Below are 16,151 nucleotides of genomic sequence, written 5' to 3'. Positions count from 1 at the left end.
CGTCGACCTCCGAGGCGATGGTTTTGGGCCTCGGAATTTGCCGTGACCGCTACGCAGTCAGTCTCGCGGGGCTCGTAGAGAGCTTTCCGGAATGGGGCCGCAATAGCGATTCCGAGTTCGTTCGAGAAAGTCCCGATGGTTTCGGCGCGCGTTTGCCGTGTCCGGTACGCGATCGGCCTCGTGGGCATCGGAGAGATCCGACAATGGCGATTCCGAGATCGTTCGAGAGTACAAAGGCGAGGGACGACGCACACAAAAAGAGTGCGATCATACCAGCACTAAAGCACCGGATCCCATCAGAACTCCGAAGTTAACCGTGCTTGGGCGAGAGTTGTACTAGGATGGGTGACCCCCTGGGAAGTCCTCGTGTTGCACTCCTTTTTGCGCCCCGAGCGGCCAAAAGACTTACTTAAAACCCTCTTTCAAGATTCTCAATTTTTCCAGCATTATGGCCAACAATAAATGTCATTACAATATAGCAGGAGAATAATGAAATCATCATCTAAAAATTTCTTCATAAACATACAATGATCAGACATGGTTCTAGGATGGGTGACCCCCTGTTGCACTCGTTTTTGCGCCCCGAGCGGCCAAAACCTCTCCCGTCGACCTCCGAGGCGATGGTTTTGGGCCTCGGAATTTGCCGTGACCGCTATGCAGTCAGTCTCGCGGGGCTCGGAGAGAGCTTTCCGGAATGGGGCCGCAATCGCGATTCCGAGTTCGTTCGAGAAAATCCCGATGGTTTCGGCGCGCGCTTGCCGTGTCCGGTACGCGATCGGCCTCGTGGGCATCGGAGAGATCCGACAATGGCGATTCCGAGATCGTTCGAGAGTACAAAGGCGAGGGACGACGCACACAAAAAGAGTGCGATCATACCAGCTCTAAAGCACCGGATCCCATCAGAACTCCGAAGTTAATCGTGCTTGGGCGAGAGTAGTACTAGGATGGGTGACCCCCTGGGAAGTCCTCGTGTTGCACTCCTTTTTGCGCCCCGAGCGGCCAAAAGACTTACTTAAAACCCTCTTTCAAGCTTTTCAATTTTTCCAGCATTATGGCCAACAATAAATGTCATTACAATATAGCAGGAGAATAATGAAATCATCATCTAAAAATTTCTTCATAAACATACAATGATCAGACATGGTTCTAGGATGGGTGACCCCCTGTTGCACTCGTTTTTGCGCCCCGAGCGGCCAAAACCTCTCCCGTCGACCTCCGAGGCGATGGTTTTGGGCCTCGGAATTTGCCGTGACCGCTATGCAGTCAGCCTCGCGGGGCTCGGAGAGAGCTTTCCGGAATGGGGCCGCAATCGCGATTCCGAGTTCGTTCGAGAAAATCCCGATGGTTTCGGCGCGCGCTTGCCGTGTCCGGTACGCGATCGGCCTCGTGGGCATCGGAGAGATCCGACAATGGCGATTCCGAGATCGTTCGAGAGTACAAAGGCGAGGGACGACGCACACAAAAAGAGTGCGATCATACCAGCACTAAAGCACCGGATCCCATCAGAACTCCGAAGTTAAGCGTGCTTGGGCGAGAGTAGTACTAGGATGGGTGACCCCTTGGGAAGTCCTCGTGTTGCACTCCTTTTTGCGCCCCGAGCGGCCAAAAGACTTACTTAAAACCCTCTTTCAAGCTTTTCAATTTTTCCAGCATTATGGCCAACAATAAATGTCATTACAATATAGCAGGAGAATAATGAAATCATCATCTAAAAATTTCTTCATAAACATACAATGATCAGACATGGTTCTAGGATGGGTGACCCCCTGTTGCACTCGTTTTTGCGCCCCGAGCGGCCAAAACCTCTCCCGTCGACCTCCGAGGCGATGGTTTTGGGCCTCGGAATTTGCCGTGACCGCTACGCAGTCAGTCTCGCGGGGCTCGGAGAGAGCTTTCCGGAATGGGGCCGCAATAGCGATTCCGAGTTCGTTTGAGAAAGTCCCGATGGTTTCGGCGCGCGCTTGCCGTGTCCGGTACGCGATCGGCCTCGTGGGCATCGGAGAGATCCGACAATGGCGATTCCGAGATCGTTCGAGAGTACAAAGGCGAGGGACGACGCACACAAAAAGAGTGCGATCATACCAGCACTAAAGCACCGGATCCCATCAGAACTCCGAAGTTAAGTGTGCTTGGGCGAGAGTTGTACTAGGATGGGTGACCCCCTGGGAAGTCCTCGTGTTGCACTCCTTTTTGCGCCCCGAGCGGCCAAAAGACTTACTTAAAACCCTCTTTCAAGCTTTTCAATTTTTCCAGCATTATGGCCAACAATAAATGTCATTACAATATAGCAGGAGAATAATGAAATCATCATCTAAAAATTTCTTCATAAACATACAATGATCAGACATTGTTCTAGGATGGGTGACCCCCTGTTGCACTCGTTTTTGCGCCCCGAGCGGCCAAAACCTCTCCCGTCGACCTCCGAGGCGATGGTTTTGGGCCTCGGAATTTGCCGTGACCGCTACGCAGTCAGTCTCGCGGGGCTCGGAGAGAGCTTTCCGGAATGGGGACGCAATAGCGATTCCGAGTTCGTTTGAGAAAGTCCCGATGGTTTCGGCGCGCGCTTGCCGTGTCCGGTACGCGATCGGCCTCGTGGGCATCGGAGAGATCCGACAATGGCGATTCCGAGATCGTTCGAGAGTACAAAGGCGAGGGACGACGCACACAAAAAGAGTGCGATCATACCAGCACTAAAGCACCGGATCCCATCAGAACTCCGAAGTTAAGCGTATTTGGGCGAGAGTAGTACTAGGATGGGTGACCCCCTGGGAAGTCCTCGTGTTGCACTCCTTTTTGCGCCCCGAGCGGCCAAAAGACTTACTTAAAACCCTCTTTCAAGCTTTTCAATTTTTCCAGCATTATGGCCAACAATAAATGTCATTACAATATAGCAGGAGAATAATGAAATCATCATCTAAAAATTTCTTCATAAACATACAATGATCAGACATGGTTCTAGGATGGGTGACCCCCTGTTGCACTCGTTTTTGCGCCCCGAGCGGCCAAAACCTCTCCCGTCGACCTCCGAGGCGATGGTTTTGGGCCTCGGAATTTGCCGTGACCGCTACGCAGTCAGTCTCGCGGGGCTCGGAGAGAGCTTTCCGGAATGGGGCCGCAATAGCGATTCCGAGTTCGTTCGAGAAAGTCCCGATGGTTTCGGCGCGCGCTTGCCGTGTCCGGTACGCGATCGGCCTCGTGGGCATCGGAGAGATCCGACAATGGCGATTCCGAGATCGTTCGAGAGTACAAAGGCGAGGGACGACGCACACAAAAAGAGTGCGATCATACCAGCACTAAAGCACCGGATCCCATCAGAACTCCGAAGTTAAGCGTATTTGGGCGAGAGTAGTACTAGGATGGGTGACCCCCTGGGAAGTCCTCGTGTTGCACTCCTTTTTGCGCCCCGAGCGGCCAAAAGACTTACTTAAAACCCTCTTTCAAGCTTTTCAATTTTTCCAGCATTATGGCCAACAATAAATGTCATTACAATATAGCAGGAGAATAATGAAATCATCATCTAAAAATTTCTTCATAAACATACAATGATCAGACATGGTTCTAGGATGGGTGACCCCCTGTTGCACTCGTTTTTGCTCCCCGAGCGGCCAAAACCTCTCCCGACGACCTCCGAGGCGATGGTTTTGGGCCTCGGAATTTGCCGTGACCGCTACGCAGTCAGTCTCGCGGGGCTCGTAGAGAGCTTTCCGGAATGGGGCCGCAATAGCGATTCCGAGTTCGTTCGAGAAAGTCCCGATGGTTTCGGCGCGCGTTTGCCGTGTCCGGTACGCGATCGGCCTCGTGGGCATCGGAGAGATCCGACAATGGCGATTCCGAGATCGTTCGAGAGTACAAAGGCGAGGGACGACGCACACAAAAAGAGTGCGATCATACCAGCACTAAAGCACCGGATCCCATCAGAACTCCGAAGTTAACCGTGCTTGGGCGAGAGTTGTACTAGGATGGGTGACCCCCTGGGAAGTCCTCGTGTTGCACTCCTTTTTGCGCCCCGAGCGGCCAAAAGACTTACTTAAAACCCTCTTTCAAGATTCTCAATTTTTCCAGCATTATGGCCAACAATAAATGTCATTACAATATAGCAGGAGAATAATGAAATCATCATCTAAAAATTTCTTCATAAACATACAATGATCAGACATGGTTCTAGGATGGGTGACCCCCTGTTGCACTCGTTTTTGCGCCCCGAGCGGCCAAAACCTCTCCCGTCGACCTCCGAGGCGATGGTTTTGGGCCTCGGAATTTGCCGTGACCGCTATGCAGTCAGTCTCGCGGGGCTCGGAGAGAGCTTTCCGGAATGGGGCCGCAATCGCGATTCCGAGTTCGTTCGAGAAAATCCCGATGGTTTCGGCGCGCGCTTGCCGTGTCCGGTACGCGATCGGCCTCGTGGGCATCGGAGAGATCCGACAATGGCGATTCCGAGATCGTTCGAGAGTACAAAGGCGAGGGACGACGCACACAAAAAGAGTGCGATCATACCAGCTCTAAAGCACCGGATCCCATCAGAACTCCGAAGTTAAGCGTGCTTGGGCGAGAGTAGTACTAGGATGGGTGACCCCCTGGGAAGTCCTCGTGTTGCACTCCTTTTTGCGCCCCGAGCGGCCAAAAGACTTACTTAAAACCCTCTTTCAAGCTTTTCAATTTTTCCAGCATTATGGCCAACAATAAATGTCATTACAATATAGCAGGAGAATAATGAAATCATCATCTAAAAATTTCTTCATAAACATACAATGATCAGACATGGTTCTAGGATGGGTGACCCCCTGTTGCACTCGTTTTTGCGCCCCGAGCGGCCAAAACCTCTCCCGTCGACCTCCGAGGCGATGGTTTTGGGCCTCGGAATTTGCCGTGACCGCTATGCAGTCAGCCTCGCGGGGCTCGGAGAGAGCTTTCCGGAATGGGGCCGCAATCGCGATTCCGAGTTCGTTCGAGAAAATCCCGATGGTTTCGGCGCGCGCTTGCCGTGTCCGGTACGCGATCGGCCTCGTGGGCATCGGAGAGATCCGACAATGGCGATTCCGAGATCGTTCGAGAGTACAAAGGCGAGGGACGACGCACACAAAAAGAGTGCGATCATACCTGCACTAAAGCACCGGATCCCATCAGAACTCCGAAGTTAAGCGTGCTTGGGCGAGAGTAGTACTAGGATGGGTGACCCCTTGGGAAGTCCTCGTGTTGCACTCCTTTTTGCGCCCCGAGCGGCCAAAAGACTTACTTAAAACCCTCTTTCAAGCTTTTCAATTTTTCCAGCATTATGGCCAACAATAAATGTCATTACAATATAGCAGGAGAATAATGAAATCATCATCTAAAAATTTCTTCATAAACATACAATGATCAGACATGGTTCTAGGATGGGTGACCCCCTGTTGCACTCGTTTTTGCGCCCCGAGCGGCCAAAACCTCTCCCGTCGACCTCCGAGGCGATGGTTTTGGGCCTCGGAATTTGCCGTGACCGCTACGCAGTCAGTCTCGCGGGGCTCGGAGAGAGCTTTCCGGAATGGGGCCGCAATAGCGATTCCGAGTTCGTTTGAGAAAGTCCCGATGGTTTCGGCGCGCGCTTGCCGTGTCCGGTACGCGATCGGCCTCGTGGGCATCGGAGAGATCCGACAATGGCGATTCCGAGATCGTTCGAGAGTACAAAGGCGAGGGACGACGCACACAAAAAGAGTGCGATCATACCAGCACTAAAGCACCGGATCCCATCAGAACTCCGAAGTTAAGTGTGCTTGGGCGAGAGTTGTACTAGGATGGGTGACCCCCTGGGAAGTCCTCGTGTTGCACTCCTTTTTGCGCCCCGAGCGGCCAAAAGACTTACTTAAAACCCTCTTTCAAGCTTTTCAATTTTTCCAGCATTATGGCCAACAATAAATGTCATTACAATATAGCAGGAGAATAATGAAATCATCATCTAAAAATTTCTTCATAAACATACAATGATCAGACATTGTTCTAGGATGGGTGACCCCCTGTTGCACTCGTTTTTGCGCCCCGAGCGGCCAAAACCTCTCCCGTCGACCTCCGAGGCGATGGTTTTGGGCCTCGGAATTTGCCGTGACCGCTACGCAGTCAGTCTCGCGGGGCTCGGAGAGAGCTTTCCGGAATGGGGCCGCAATAGCGATTCCGAGTTCGTTCGAGAAAGTCCCGATGGTTTCGGCGCGCGCTTGCCGTGTCCGGTACGCGATCGGCCTCGTGGGCATCGGAGAGATCCGACAATGGCGATTCCGAGATCGTTCGAGAGTACAAAGGCGAGGGACGACGCACACAAAAAGAGTGCGATCATACCAGCACTAAAGCACCGGATCCCATCAGAACTCCGAAGTTAAGCGTATTTGGGCGAGAGTAGTACTAGGATGGGTGACCCCCTGGGAAGTCCTCGTGTTGCACTCCTTTTTGCGCCCCGAGCGGCCAAAAGACTTACTTAAAACCCTCTTTCAAGCTTTTCAATTTTTCCAGCATTATGGCCAACAATAAATGTCATTACAATATAGCAGGAGAATAATGAAATCATCATCTAAAAATTTCTTCATAAACATACAATGATCAGACATGGTTCTAGGATGGGTGACCCCCTGTTGCACTCGTTTTTGCGCCCCGAGCGGCCAAAACCTCTCCCGTCGACCTCCGAGGCGATGGTTTTGGGCCTCGGAATTTGCCGTGACCGCTACGCAGTCAGTCTCGCGGGGCTCGGAGAGAGCTTTCCGGAATGGGGCCGCAATAGCGATTCCGAGTTCGTTCGAGAAAGTCCCGATGGTTTCGGCGCGCGCTTGCCGTGTCCGGTACGCGATCGGCCTCGTGGGCATCGGAGAGATCCGACAATGGCGATTCCGAGATCGTTCGAGAGTACAAAGGCGAGGGACGACGCACACAAAAAGAGTGCGATCATACCAGCACTAAAGCACCGGATCCCATCAGAACTCCGAAGTTAAGCGTATTTGGGCGAGAGTAGTACTAGGATGGGTGACCCCCTGGGAAGTCCTCGTGTTGCACTCCTTTTTGCGCCCCGAGCGGCCAAAAGACTTACTTAAAACCCTCTTTCAAGCTTTTCAATTTTTCCAGCATTATGGCCAACAATAAATGTCATTACAATATAGCAGGAGAATAATGAAATCATCATCTAAAAATTTCTTCATAAACATACAATGATCAGACATGGTTCTAGGATGGGTGACCCCCTGTTGCACTCGTTTTTGCTCCCCGAGCGGCCAAAACCTCTCCCGTCGACCTCCGAGGCGATGGTTTTGGGCCTCGGAATTTGCCGTGACCGCTACGCAGTCAGTCTCGCGGGGCTCGTAGAGAGCTTTCCGGAATGGGGCCGCAATAGCGATTCCGAGTTCGTTCGAGAAAGTCCCGATGGTTTCGGCGCGCGTTTGCCGTGTCCGGTACGCGATCGGCCTCGTGGGCATCGGAGAGATCCGACAATGGCGATTCCGAGATCGTTCGAGAGTACAAAGGCGAGGGACGACGCACACAAAAAGAGTGCGATCATACCAGCACTAAAGCACCGGATCCCATCAGAACTTCGAAGTTAACCGTGCTTGGGCGAGAGTTGTACTAGGATGGGTGACCCCCTGGGAAGTCCTCGTGTTGCACTCCTTTTTGCGCCCCGAGCGGCCAAAAGACTTACTTAAAACCCTCTTTCAAGATTCTCAATTTTTCCAGCATTATGGCCAACAATAAATGTCATTACAATATAGCAGGAGAATAATGAAATCATCATCTAAAAATTTCTTCATAAACATACAATGATCAGACATGGTTCTAGGATGGGTGACCCCCTGTTGCACTCGTTTTTGCGCCCCGAGCGGCCAAAACCTCTCCCGTCGACCTCCGAGGCGATGGTTTTGTGCCTCGGAATTTGCCGTGACCGCTATGCAGTCAGTCTCGCGGGGCTCGGAGAGAGCTTTCCGGAATGGGGCCGCAATCGCGATTCCGAGTTCGTTCGAGAAAATCCCGATGGTTTCGGCGCGCGCTTGCCGTGTCCGGTACGCGATCGGCCTCGTGGGCATCGGAGAGATCCGACAATGGCGATTCCGAGATCGTTCGAGAGTACAAAGGCGAGGGACGACGCACACAAAAAGAGTGCGATCATACCAGCACTAAAGCACCGGATCCCATCAGAACTCCGAAGTTAAGCGTGCTTGGGCGAGAGTAGTACTAGGATGGGTGACCCCCTGGGAAGTCCTCGTGTTGCACTCCTTTTTGCGCCCCGAGCGGCCAAAAGACTTACTTAAAACCCTCTTTCAAGCTTTTCAATTTTTCCAGCATTATGGCCAACAATAAATGTCATTACAATATAGCAGGAGAATAATGAAATCATCATCTAAAAATTTCTTCATAAACATACAATGATCAGACATGGTTCTAGGATGGGTGACCCCCTGTTGCACTCGTTTTTGCGCCCCGAGCGGCCAAAACCTCTCCCGTCGACCTCCGAGGCGATGGTTTTGGGCCTCGGAATTTGCCGTGACCGCTACGCAGTCAGTCTCGCGGGGCTCGGAGAGAGCTTTCCGGAATGGGGCCGCAATAGCGATTCCGAGTTCGTTTGAGAAAGTCCCGATGGTTTCGGCGCGCGCTTGCCGTGTCCGGTACGCGATCGGCCTCGTGGGCATCGGAGAGATCCGACAATGGCGATTCCGAGATCGTTCGAGAGTACAAAGGCGAGGGACGACGCACACAAAAAGAGTGCGATCATACCAGCACTAAAGCACCGGATCCCATCAGAACTCCGAAGTTAAGTGTGCTTGGGCGAGAGTTGTACTAGGATGGGTGACCCCCTGGGAAGTCCTCGTGTTGCACTCCTTTTTGCGCCCCGAGCGGCCAAAAGACTTACTTAAAACCCTCTTTCAAGCTTTTCAATTTTTCCAGCATTATGGCCAACAATAAATGTCATTACAATATAGCAGGAGAATAATGAAATCATCATCTAAAAATTTCTTCATAAACATACAATGATCAGACATTGTTCTAGGATGGGTGACCCCCTGTTGCACTCGTTTTTGCGCCCCGAGCGGCCAAAACCTCTCCCGTCGACCTCCGAGGCGATGGTTTTGGGCCTCGGAATTTGCCATGACCGCTACGCAGTCAGTCTCGCGGGGCTCGGAGAGAGCTTTCCGGAATGGGGCCGCAATAGCGATTCCGAGTTCGTTCGAGAAAGTCCCGATGGTTTCGGCGCGCGCTTGCCGTGTCCGGTACGCGATCGGCCTCGTGGGCATCGGAGAGATCCGACAATGGCGATTCCGAGATCGTTCGAGAGTACAAAGGCGAGGGACGACGCACACAAAAAGAGTGCGATCATACCAGCACTAAAGCACCGGATCCCATCAGAACTCCGAAGTTAAGCGTATTTGGGCGAGAGTAGTACTAGGATGGGTGACCCCCTGGGAAGTCCTCGTGTTGCACTCCTTTTTGCGCCCCGAGCGGCCAAAAGACTTACTTAAAACCCTCTTTCAAGCTTTTCAATTTTTCCAGCATTATGGCCAACAATAAATGTCATTACAATATAGCAGGAGAATAATGAAATCATCATCTAAAAATTTCTTCATAAACATACAATGATCAGACATGGTTCTAGGATGGGTGACCCCCTGTTGCACTCGTTTTTGCGCCCCGAGCGGCCAAAACCTCTCCCGTCGACCTCCGAGGCGATGGTTTTGGGCCTCGGAATTTGCCGTGACCGCTACGCAGTCAGTCTCGCGGGGCTCGGAGAGAGCTTTCCGGAATGGGGCCGCAATAGCGATTCCGAGTTCGTTCGAGAAAGTCCCGATGGTTTCGGCGCGCGCTTGCCGTGTCCGGTACGCGATCGGCCTCGTGGGCATCGGAGAGATCCGACAATGGCGATTCCGAGATCGTTCGAGAGTACAAAGGCGAGGGACGACGCACACAAAAAGAGTGCGATCATACCAGCACTAAAGCACCGGATCCCATCAGAACTCCGAAGTTAAGCGTATTTGGGCGAGAGTAGTACTAGGATGGGTGACCCCCTGGGAAGTCCTCGTGTTGCACTCCTTTTTGCGCCCCGAGCGGCCAAAAGACTTACTTAAAACCCTCTTTCAAGCTTTTCAATTTTTCCAGCATTATGGCCAACAATAAATGTCATTACAATATAGCAGGAGAATAATGAAATCATCATCTAAAAATTTCTTCATAAACATACAATGATCAGACATGGTTCTAGGATGGGTGACCCCCTGTTGCACTCGTTTTTGCTCCCCGAGCGGCCAAAACCTCTCCCGTCGACCTCCGAGGCGATGGTTTTGGGCCTCGGAATTTGCCGTGACCGCTACGCAGTCAGTCTCGCGGGGCTCGTAGAGAGCTTTCCGGAATGGGGCCGCAATAGCGATTCCGAGTTCGTTCGAGAAAGTCCCGATGGTTTCGGCGCGCGTTTGCCGTGTCCGGTACGCGATCGGCCTCGTGGGCATCGGAGAGATCCGACAATGGCGATTCCGAGATCGTTCGAGAGTACAAAGGCGAGGGACGACGCACACAAAAAGAGTGCGATCATACCAGCACTAAAGCACCGGATCCCATCAGAACTTCGAAGTTAACCGTGCTTGGGCGAGAGTTGTACTAGGATGGGTGACCCCCTGGGAAGTCCTCGTGTTGCACTCCTTTTTGCGCCCCGAGCGGCCAAAAGACTTACTTAAAACCCTCTTTCAAGATTCTCAATTTTTCCAGCATTATGGCCAACAATAAATGTCATTACAATATAGCAGGAGAATAATGAAATCATCATCTAAAAATTTCTTCATAAACATACAATGATCAGACATGGTTCTAGGATGGGTGACCCCCTGTTGCACTCGTTTTTGCGCCCCGAGCGGCCAAAACCTCTCCCGTCGACCTCCGAGGCGATGGTTTTGGGCCTCGGAATTTGCCGTGACCGCTATGCAGTCAGTCTCGCGGGGCTCGGAGAGAGCTTTCCGGAATGGGGCCGCAATCGCGATTCCGAGTTCGTTCGAGAAAATCCCGATGGTTTCGGCGCGCGCTTGCCGTGTCCGGTACGCGATCGGCCTCGTGGGCATCGGAGAGATCCGACAATGGCGATTCCGAGATCGTTCGAGAGTACAAAGGCGAGGGACGACGCACACAAAAAGAGTGCGATCATACCAGCACTAAAGCACCGGATCCCATCAGAACTCCGAAGTTAAGCGTGCTTGGGCGAGAGTAGTACTAGGATGGGTGACCCCCTGGGAAGTCCTCGTGTTGCACTCCTTTTTGCGCCCCGAGCGGCCAAAAGACTTACTTAAAACCCTCTTTCAAGCTTTTCAATTTTTCCAGCATTATGGCCAACAATAAATGTCATTACAATATAGCAGGAGAATAATGAAATCATCATCTAAAAATTTCTTCATAAACATACAATGATCAGACATGGTTCTAGGATGGGTGACCCCCTGTTGCACTCGTTTTTGCGCCCCGAGCGGCCAAAACCTCTCCCGTCGACCTCCGAGGCGATGGTTTTGGGCCTCGGAATTTGCCGTGACCGCTACGCAGTCAGTCTCGCGGGGCTCGGAGAGAGCTTTCCGGAATGGGGCCGCAATAGCGATTCCGAGTTCGTTTGAGAAAGTCCCGATGGTTTCGGCGCGCGCTTGCCGTGTCCGGTACGCGATCGGCCTCGTAGGCATCGGAGAGATCCGACAATGGCGATTCCGAGATCGTTCGAGAGTACAAAGGCGAGGGACGACGCACACAAAAAGAGTGCGATCATACCAGCACTAAAGCACCGGATCCCATCAGAACTCCGAAGTTAAGTGTGCTTGGGCGAGAGTTGTACTAGGATGGGTGACCCCCTGGGAAGTCCTCGTGTTGCACTCCTTTTTGCGCCCCGAGCGGCCAAAAGACTTACTTAAAACCCTCTTTCAAGCTTTTCAATTTTTCCAGCATTATGGCCAACAATAAATGTCATTACAATATAGCAGGAGAATAATGAAATCATCATCTAAAAATTTCTTCATAAACATACAATGATCAGACATTGTTCTAGGATGGGTGACCCCCTGTTGCACTCGTTTTTGCGCCCCGAGCGGCCAAAACCTCTCCCGTCGACCTCCGAGGCGATGGTTTTGGGCCTCGGAATTTGCCGTGACCGCTACGCAGTCAGTCTCGCGGGGCTCGGAGAGAGCTTTCCGGAATGGGGCCGCAATAGCGATTCCGAGTTCGTTCGAGAAAGTCCCGATGGTTTCGGCGCGCGCTTGCCGTGTCCGGTACGCGATCGGCCTCGTGGGCATCGGAGAGATCCGACAATGGCGATTCCGAGATCGTTCGAGAGTACAAAGGCGAGGGACGACGCACACAAAAAGAGTGCGATCATACCAGCACTAAAGCACCGGATCCCATCAGAACTCCGAAGTTAAGCGTATTTGGGCGAGAGTAGTACTAGGATGGGTGACCCCCTGGGAAGTCCTCGTGTTGCACTCCTTTTTGCGCCCCGAGCGGCCAAAAGACTTACTTAAAACCCTCTTTCAAGCTTTTCAATTTTTCCAGCATTATGGCCAACAATAAATGTCATTACAATATAGCAGGAGAATAATGAAATCATCATCTAAAAATTTCTTCATAAACATACAATGATCAGACATGGTTCTAGGATGGGTGACCCCCTGTTGCACTCGTTTTTGCGCCCCGAGCGGCCAAAACCTCTCCCGTCGACCTCCGAGGCGATGGTTTTGGGCCTCGGAATTTGCCGTGACCGCTACGCAGTCAGTCTCGCGAGGCTCGGAGAGAGCTTTCCGGAATGGGGCCGCAATAGCGATTCCGAGTTCGTTCGAGAAAGTCCCGATGGTTTCGGCGCGCGCTTGCCGTGTCCGGTACGCGATCGGCCTCGTGGGCATCGGAGAGATCCGACAATGGCGATTCCGAGATCGTTCGAGAGTACAAAGGCGAGGGACGACGCACACAAAAAGAGTGCGATCATACGAGCACTAAAGCACCGGATCCCATCAGAACTCCGAAGTTAAGCGTGCTTGGGCGAGGGTTGTAGTAGGATGGGTGACCCCTTGGGAAGTCCTCGTGTTGCACTCCTTTTTGCGCCCCGAGCGGCCAAAAGACTTACTTAAAACCCTCTTTCAAGCTTTTCAATTTTTCCAGCATTATGGCCAACAATAAATGTCATTACAATATAGCAGGAGAATAATGAAATCATCATCTAAAAATTTCTTCATAAACATACAATGATCAGACATGGTTCTAGGATTGGTGACCCCCTATTGCACTCGTTTTTGCGCCCCGAGCGGCCAAAACCTCTCCCGTCGACCTCCGAGGCGATGGTTTTGGGCCTCGGAATTTGCCGTGACCGCTATGCAGTCAGTCTCGCGGGGCTCGGAGAGAGCTTTCCGGAATGGGGCCGCAATAGCGATTCCGAGTTCGTTCGAGAAAGTCCCGATGGTTTCGGCGCGCGCTTGCCGTGTCCGGTACGCGATCGGCCTCGTGGGCATCGGAGAGATCCGACAATGGCGATTCCGAGATCGTTCGAGAGTACAAAGGCGAGGGACGACGCACACAAAAAGAGTGCGATCATACCAGCACTAAAGCACCGTATCCCATCAGAACTCCGAAGTTAAGCGTGCTTGGGCGAGAGTAGTACTAGGATGGGTGACCCCCTGGGAAGTCCTCGTGTTGCACTCCTTTTTGCGCCCCGAGCGGCCAAAAGACTTACTTAAAACCCTCTTTCAAGCTTTTCAATTTTTCCAGCATTATGGCCAACAATAAATGTCATTACAATATAGCAGGAGAATAATGAAATCATCATCTAAAAATTTCTTCATAAACATACAATGATCAGACATGGTTCTAGGATGGGTGACCCCCTGTTGCACTCGTTTTTGCGCCCCGAGCGGCCAAAACCTCTCCCGTCGACCTCCGAGGCGATGGTTTTGGGCCTCGGAATTTGCCGTGACCGCTACGCAGTCAGTCTCGCGGGGCTCAGAGAGAGCTTTCCGGAATGGGGCCGCAATAGCGATTCCGAGTTCGTTCGAGAAAGTCCCGATGGTTTCGGCGCGCGCTTGCCGTGTCCGGTACGCGATCGGCCTCGTGGGCATCGGAGAGATCCGACAATGGCGATTCCGAGATCGTTCGAGAGTACAAAGGGGAGGGACGACGCACACAAAAAGAGTGCGATCATACCAGCACTAAAGCACCGGATCCCATCAGAATTCCGAAGTTAAGCGTGCTTGGGCGTGAGTTGTACTAGGATGGGTGACCCCCTGGGAAGTCCTCGTGTTGCACTCCTTTTTGCGCCCCGAGCGTAAACATACAATGATCAGACATGGTTCTAGTATGGGTGATGTAATATCCCTCGCTTTTAAAAATTATTAGTAAAGATTTATATGTAAATTGGAGGACCTATATGTAAATATAGAAATTACATGGACTAAACTGCTAAGTTGCAAAAAAAAAGAAAAAAGAAAAGGGAAAACCGAAAATTCGGTATTATCCATCTGCAGCTGCGGCGATGGCAGCTGCAGCTGGAAGAGAAGAAGAAGAGGAAGATGAGCAGGGGAGGAGGGAGAGGTTGCGGCCGTGGCTGCGGCCGCGACTGCAGCAGTTGCAGCGGGGAGAGAAGAATAAGAAAGGAAGGAGAAGGAAGAGGAGAAGGGAAAGAAGTAGCTGCGGCTGCGGTTGTGGCAGCTGCAGCTATGGCAGGGAAAGAGGAAGAGAAAAAGGAAAGGAAGAAGAAGAGAAAGGGAAGGAGAGGAAGAAGAGAGGAAGAGGAGAAGGGGCTGCGGCTGCGGCGATGGCAGCTGCAGCTGTGGCAGGGAAAGAGAAAAAGGAAAGGAAGAAGAAGAGAAAGGGAAGGAGAGGAAGAAGAGAGGAAGAGGAGAAGGGGCTGCGGCTGCGGCGATGGCAGCTGCAGCTGTGGCTGGGAAAGAAGAGAAGGAAAGGAAGAAGAAGAGAAAGGGAAGGAGAGGAAGAAGAGAGGAAGAGGAGAAGGGGTGGCAGCTGCGGCAGTGGCAGCTGCAGTTGGAAGAGAAGTATGAGAGGAAATAGAGTAGCAGAGGAAGAAGAGGCTGCGGTTGTGGTGGCTGCGGCCATGGCTGCGACTGCGACTGCGGCAGTTGCAGCTGGGAAAGAAAGGAAAGGAAAGGGGGAAAAAGGGGCTGCGATTGTAGCAGCGGCAGTGGCGGCGGCTGTGGCAGCTGCGTTTGGGAAAGAAAAAAAGAAGGAATGAGAGTAAGAGAGAGCAGGTGACTGTGCGTCGATGTTCGACACGTGATGTAGTTGCGAAGAAAGGAAGAAAACGGGAGCACAAAACGAAACAGAGAGAGGACACGGAGAAAAAGTAGAAGGATTTGGGCTGGCACCTTCTTTGGATCTTCGGATCGAAATCATTGAAAGGCAAGTTTCCCACTTGTTTCGATCCTTTCTATTGCAAGTTCCCTGATCGTTTCTCCTATAATTGCTCTGATATGTCTTATTGCAAGTATCCTGATCTTCCTCACTGCCATTTTTATCTCTACATTTGCTTTGAATATGAGGACCTTTGAATTGTTCTAGCCTTGCATTTGTTATATCTCCTGTTTAAACGTAACGATTCGAATCTGTGCAACTTTTGAGATTCTGACCTTTTGATACCGAGCTGCCTATAAGTCTTTGTTGGAAACTCTGATTTGTTCAATACTGATTTCATTGGAAACTAGACTCGTAGACCTTTCTTTGATATATGGATTGAAAGATTTGGAATCCAAACACCTGCCCAGTTATCTGTTGAATCTGACATTATGAATTCTGCCAACAGAGATTTTGTTCTATGACTCTTGCTTACCAAATTATTTGTAACTCTCTCTGTTGGACAGTTCAATTCATATGAAGCCTGTCTTATCTGAAAGTATTATCCAATGATTATTTCTGAGTAAATTGGAGCACGATTGATAGTTTGAATCATTTGTTCAATGTGCCTCTTGTATTCTGCCAGAAATCGAGCTTTGGTCGATTTCTCATATTCTGGTTTCATTCCTTTGGAAGTTGATATCCTTTAGCTTTCTTATTCAATTGAGCTTTATATTACTGCTTTGAGTTCTTGTATACTCTTGTCCTTAAAATTATTGCATTCTTGAAAACTATTGTGTAACGTTTATGCTATATCGTATTGACTCATATAGGCACATGTATATCCTATTGTTCCGCATTTGCTT

General features: G+C 51.2%; 24 non-coding genes across 24 annotated transcripts; all 24 read left to right on the top strand.

Moving 5' to 3' along the window:
• The first annotated feature begins 259 nt into the window (after positions 1-259).
• Positions 260-378, top strand: LOC135620557 (5S ribosomal RNA). The gene has a single exon (XR_010489799.1). It is a non-coding gene; the product is annotated as a 5S ribosomal RNA (ribosomal RNA).
• Positions 379-862: 484 nt separating this feature from the next.
• LOC135620576 (5S ribosomal RNA) lies at positions 863-981 on the top strand. The gene has a single exon (XR_010489819.1). It is a non-coding gene; the product is annotated as a 5S ribosomal RNA (ribosomal RNA).
• A 484-nt stretch (positions 982-1,465) lies between these two features.
• LOC135621550 (5S ribosomal RNA) lies at positions 1,466-1,584 on the top strand. Its single transcript, XR_010490714.1, has one exon. It is a non-coding gene; the product is annotated as a 5S ribosomal RNA (ribosomal RNA).
• Positions 1,585-2,068: 484 nt separating this feature from the next.
• LOC135620478 (5S ribosomal RNA) lies at positions 2,069-2,187 on the top strand. Its single transcript, XR_010489721.1, has one exon. It is a non-coding gene; the product is annotated as a 5S ribosomal RNA (ribosomal RNA).
• Positions 2,188-2,671: 484 nt separating this feature from the next.
• Positions 2,672-2,790, top strand: LOC135620603 (5S ribosomal RNA). Its single transcript, XR_010489844.1, has one exon. It is a non-coding gene; the product is annotated as a 5S ribosomal RNA (ribosomal RNA).
• Positions 2,791-3,274: 484 nt separating this feature from the next.
• Positions 3,275-3,393, top strand: LOC135620600 (5S ribosomal RNA). The gene has a single exon (XR_010489842.1). It is a non-coding gene; the product is annotated as a 5S ribosomal RNA (ribosomal RNA).
• A 484-nt stretch (positions 3,394-3,877) lies between these two features.
• LOC135620556 (5S ribosomal RNA) lies at positions 3,878-3,996 on the top strand. Its single transcript, XR_010489798.1, has one exon. It is a non-coding gene; the product is annotated as a 5S ribosomal RNA (ribosomal RNA).
• A 484-nt stretch (positions 3,997-4,480) lies between these two features.
• Positions 4,481-4,599, top strand: LOC135621710 (5S ribosomal RNA). The gene has a single exon (XR_010490872.1). It is a non-coding gene; the product is annotated as a 5S ribosomal RNA (ribosomal RNA).
• Positions 4,600-5,083: 484 nt separating this feature from the next.
• LOC135621585 (5S ribosomal RNA) lies at positions 5,084-5,202 on the top strand. Its single transcript, XR_010490748.1, has one exon. It is a non-coding gene; the product is annotated as a 5S ribosomal RNA (ribosomal RNA).
• Positions 5,203-5,686: 484 nt separating this feature from the next.
• Positions 5,687-5,805, top strand: LOC135620477 (5S ribosomal RNA). Its single transcript, XR_010489720.1, has one exon. It is a non-coding gene; the product is annotated as a 5S ribosomal RNA (ribosomal RNA).
• A 484-nt stretch (positions 5,806-6,289) lies between these two features.
• Positions 6,290-6,408, top strand: LOC135620599 (5S ribosomal RNA). The gene has a single exon (XR_010489841.1). It is a non-coding gene; the product is annotated as a 5S ribosomal RNA (ribosomal RNA).
• A 484-nt stretch (positions 6,409-6,892) lies between these two features.
• On the top strand, positions 6,893-7,011 carry LOC135620598 (5S ribosomal RNA). The gene has a single exon (XR_010489840.1). It is a non-coding gene; the product is annotated as a 5S ribosomal RNA (ribosomal RNA).
• A 484-nt stretch (positions 7,012-7,495) lies between these two features.
• LOC135620733 (5S ribosomal RNA) lies at positions 7,496-7,614 on the top strand. Its single transcript, XR_010489969.1, has one exon. It is a non-coding gene; the product is annotated as a 5S ribosomal RNA (ribosomal RNA).
• Positions 7,615-8,098: 484 nt separating this feature from the next.
• Positions 8,099-8,217, top strand: LOC135621376 (5S ribosomal RNA). The gene has a single exon (XR_010490539.1). It is a non-coding gene; the product is annotated as a 5S ribosomal RNA (ribosomal RNA).
• Positions 8,218-8,701: 484 nt separating this feature from the next.
• On the top strand, positions 8,702-8,820 carry LOC135620475 (5S ribosomal RNA). Its single transcript, XR_010489718.1, has one exon. It is a non-coding gene; the product is annotated as a 5S ribosomal RNA (ribosomal RNA).
• A 484-nt stretch (positions 8,821-9,304) lies between these two features.
• On the top strand, positions 9,305-9,423 carry LOC135620597 (5S ribosomal RNA). Its single transcript, XR_010489839.1, has one exon. It is a non-coding gene; the product is annotated as a 5S ribosomal RNA (ribosomal RNA).
• A 484-nt stretch (positions 9,424-9,907) lies between these two features.
• LOC135620596 (5S ribosomal RNA) lies at positions 9,908-10,026 on the top strand. The gene has a single exon (XR_010489838.1). It is a non-coding gene; the product is annotated as a 5S ribosomal RNA (ribosomal RNA).
• A 484-nt stretch (positions 10,027-10,510) lies between these two features.
• LOC135620732 (5S ribosomal RNA) lies at positions 10,511-10,629 on the top strand. The gene has a single exon (XR_010489968.1). It is a non-coding gene; the product is annotated as a 5S ribosomal RNA (ribosomal RNA).
• Positions 10,630-11,113: 484 nt separating this feature from the next.
• Positions 11,114-11,232, top strand: LOC135621375 (5S ribosomal RNA). Its single transcript, XR_010490538.1, has one exon. It is a non-coding gene; the product is annotated as a 5S ribosomal RNA (ribosomal RNA).
• Positions 11,233-11,716: 484 nt separating this feature from the next.
• LOC135620474 (5S ribosomal RNA) lies at positions 11,717-11,835 on the top strand. Its single transcript, XR_010489717.1, has one exon. It is a non-coding gene; the product is annotated as a 5S ribosomal RNA (ribosomal RNA).
• A 484-nt stretch (positions 11,836-12,319) lies between these two features.
• Positions 12,320-12,438, top strand: LOC135620595 (5S ribosomal RNA). The gene has a single exon (XR_010489837.1). It is a non-coding gene; the product is annotated as a 5S ribosomal RNA (ribosomal RNA).
• Positions 12,439-12,922: 484 nt separating this feature from the next.
• On the top strand, positions 12,923-13,041 carry LOC135620795 (5S ribosomal RNA). The gene has a single exon (XR_010490028.1). It is a non-coding gene; the product is annotated as a 5S ribosomal RNA (ribosomal RNA).
• Positions 13,042-13,525: 484 nt separating this feature from the next.
• LOC135620591 (5S ribosomal RNA) lies at positions 13,526-13,644 on the top strand. Its single transcript, XR_010489833.1, has one exon. It is a non-coding gene; the product is annotated as a 5S ribosomal RNA (ribosomal RNA).
• A 484-nt stretch (positions 13,645-14,128) lies between these two features.
• On the top strand, positions 14,129-14,247 carry LOC135620584 (5S ribosomal RNA). Its single transcript, XR_010489827.1, has one exon. It is a non-coding gene; the product is annotated as a 5S ribosomal RNA (ribosomal RNA).
• The last annotated feature ends 1,904 nt before the right edge of the window (positions 14,248-16,151 follow it).

Source organism: Musa acuminata, chromosome BXJ2-8 (genome assembly GCF_036884655.1).
Source record: "Musa acuminata AAA Group cultivar baxijiao chromosome BXJ2-8, Cavendish_Baxijiao_AAA, whole genome shotgun sequence".
Lineage (NCBI taxonomy): Eukaryota > Viridiplantae > Streptophyta > Magnoliopsida > Zingiberales > Musaceae > Musa > Musa acuminata.
The sequence above is the reverse complement of the archived record's forward strand: the minus strand, read 5'-3'. Positions and strand labels throughout refer to the sequence as shown.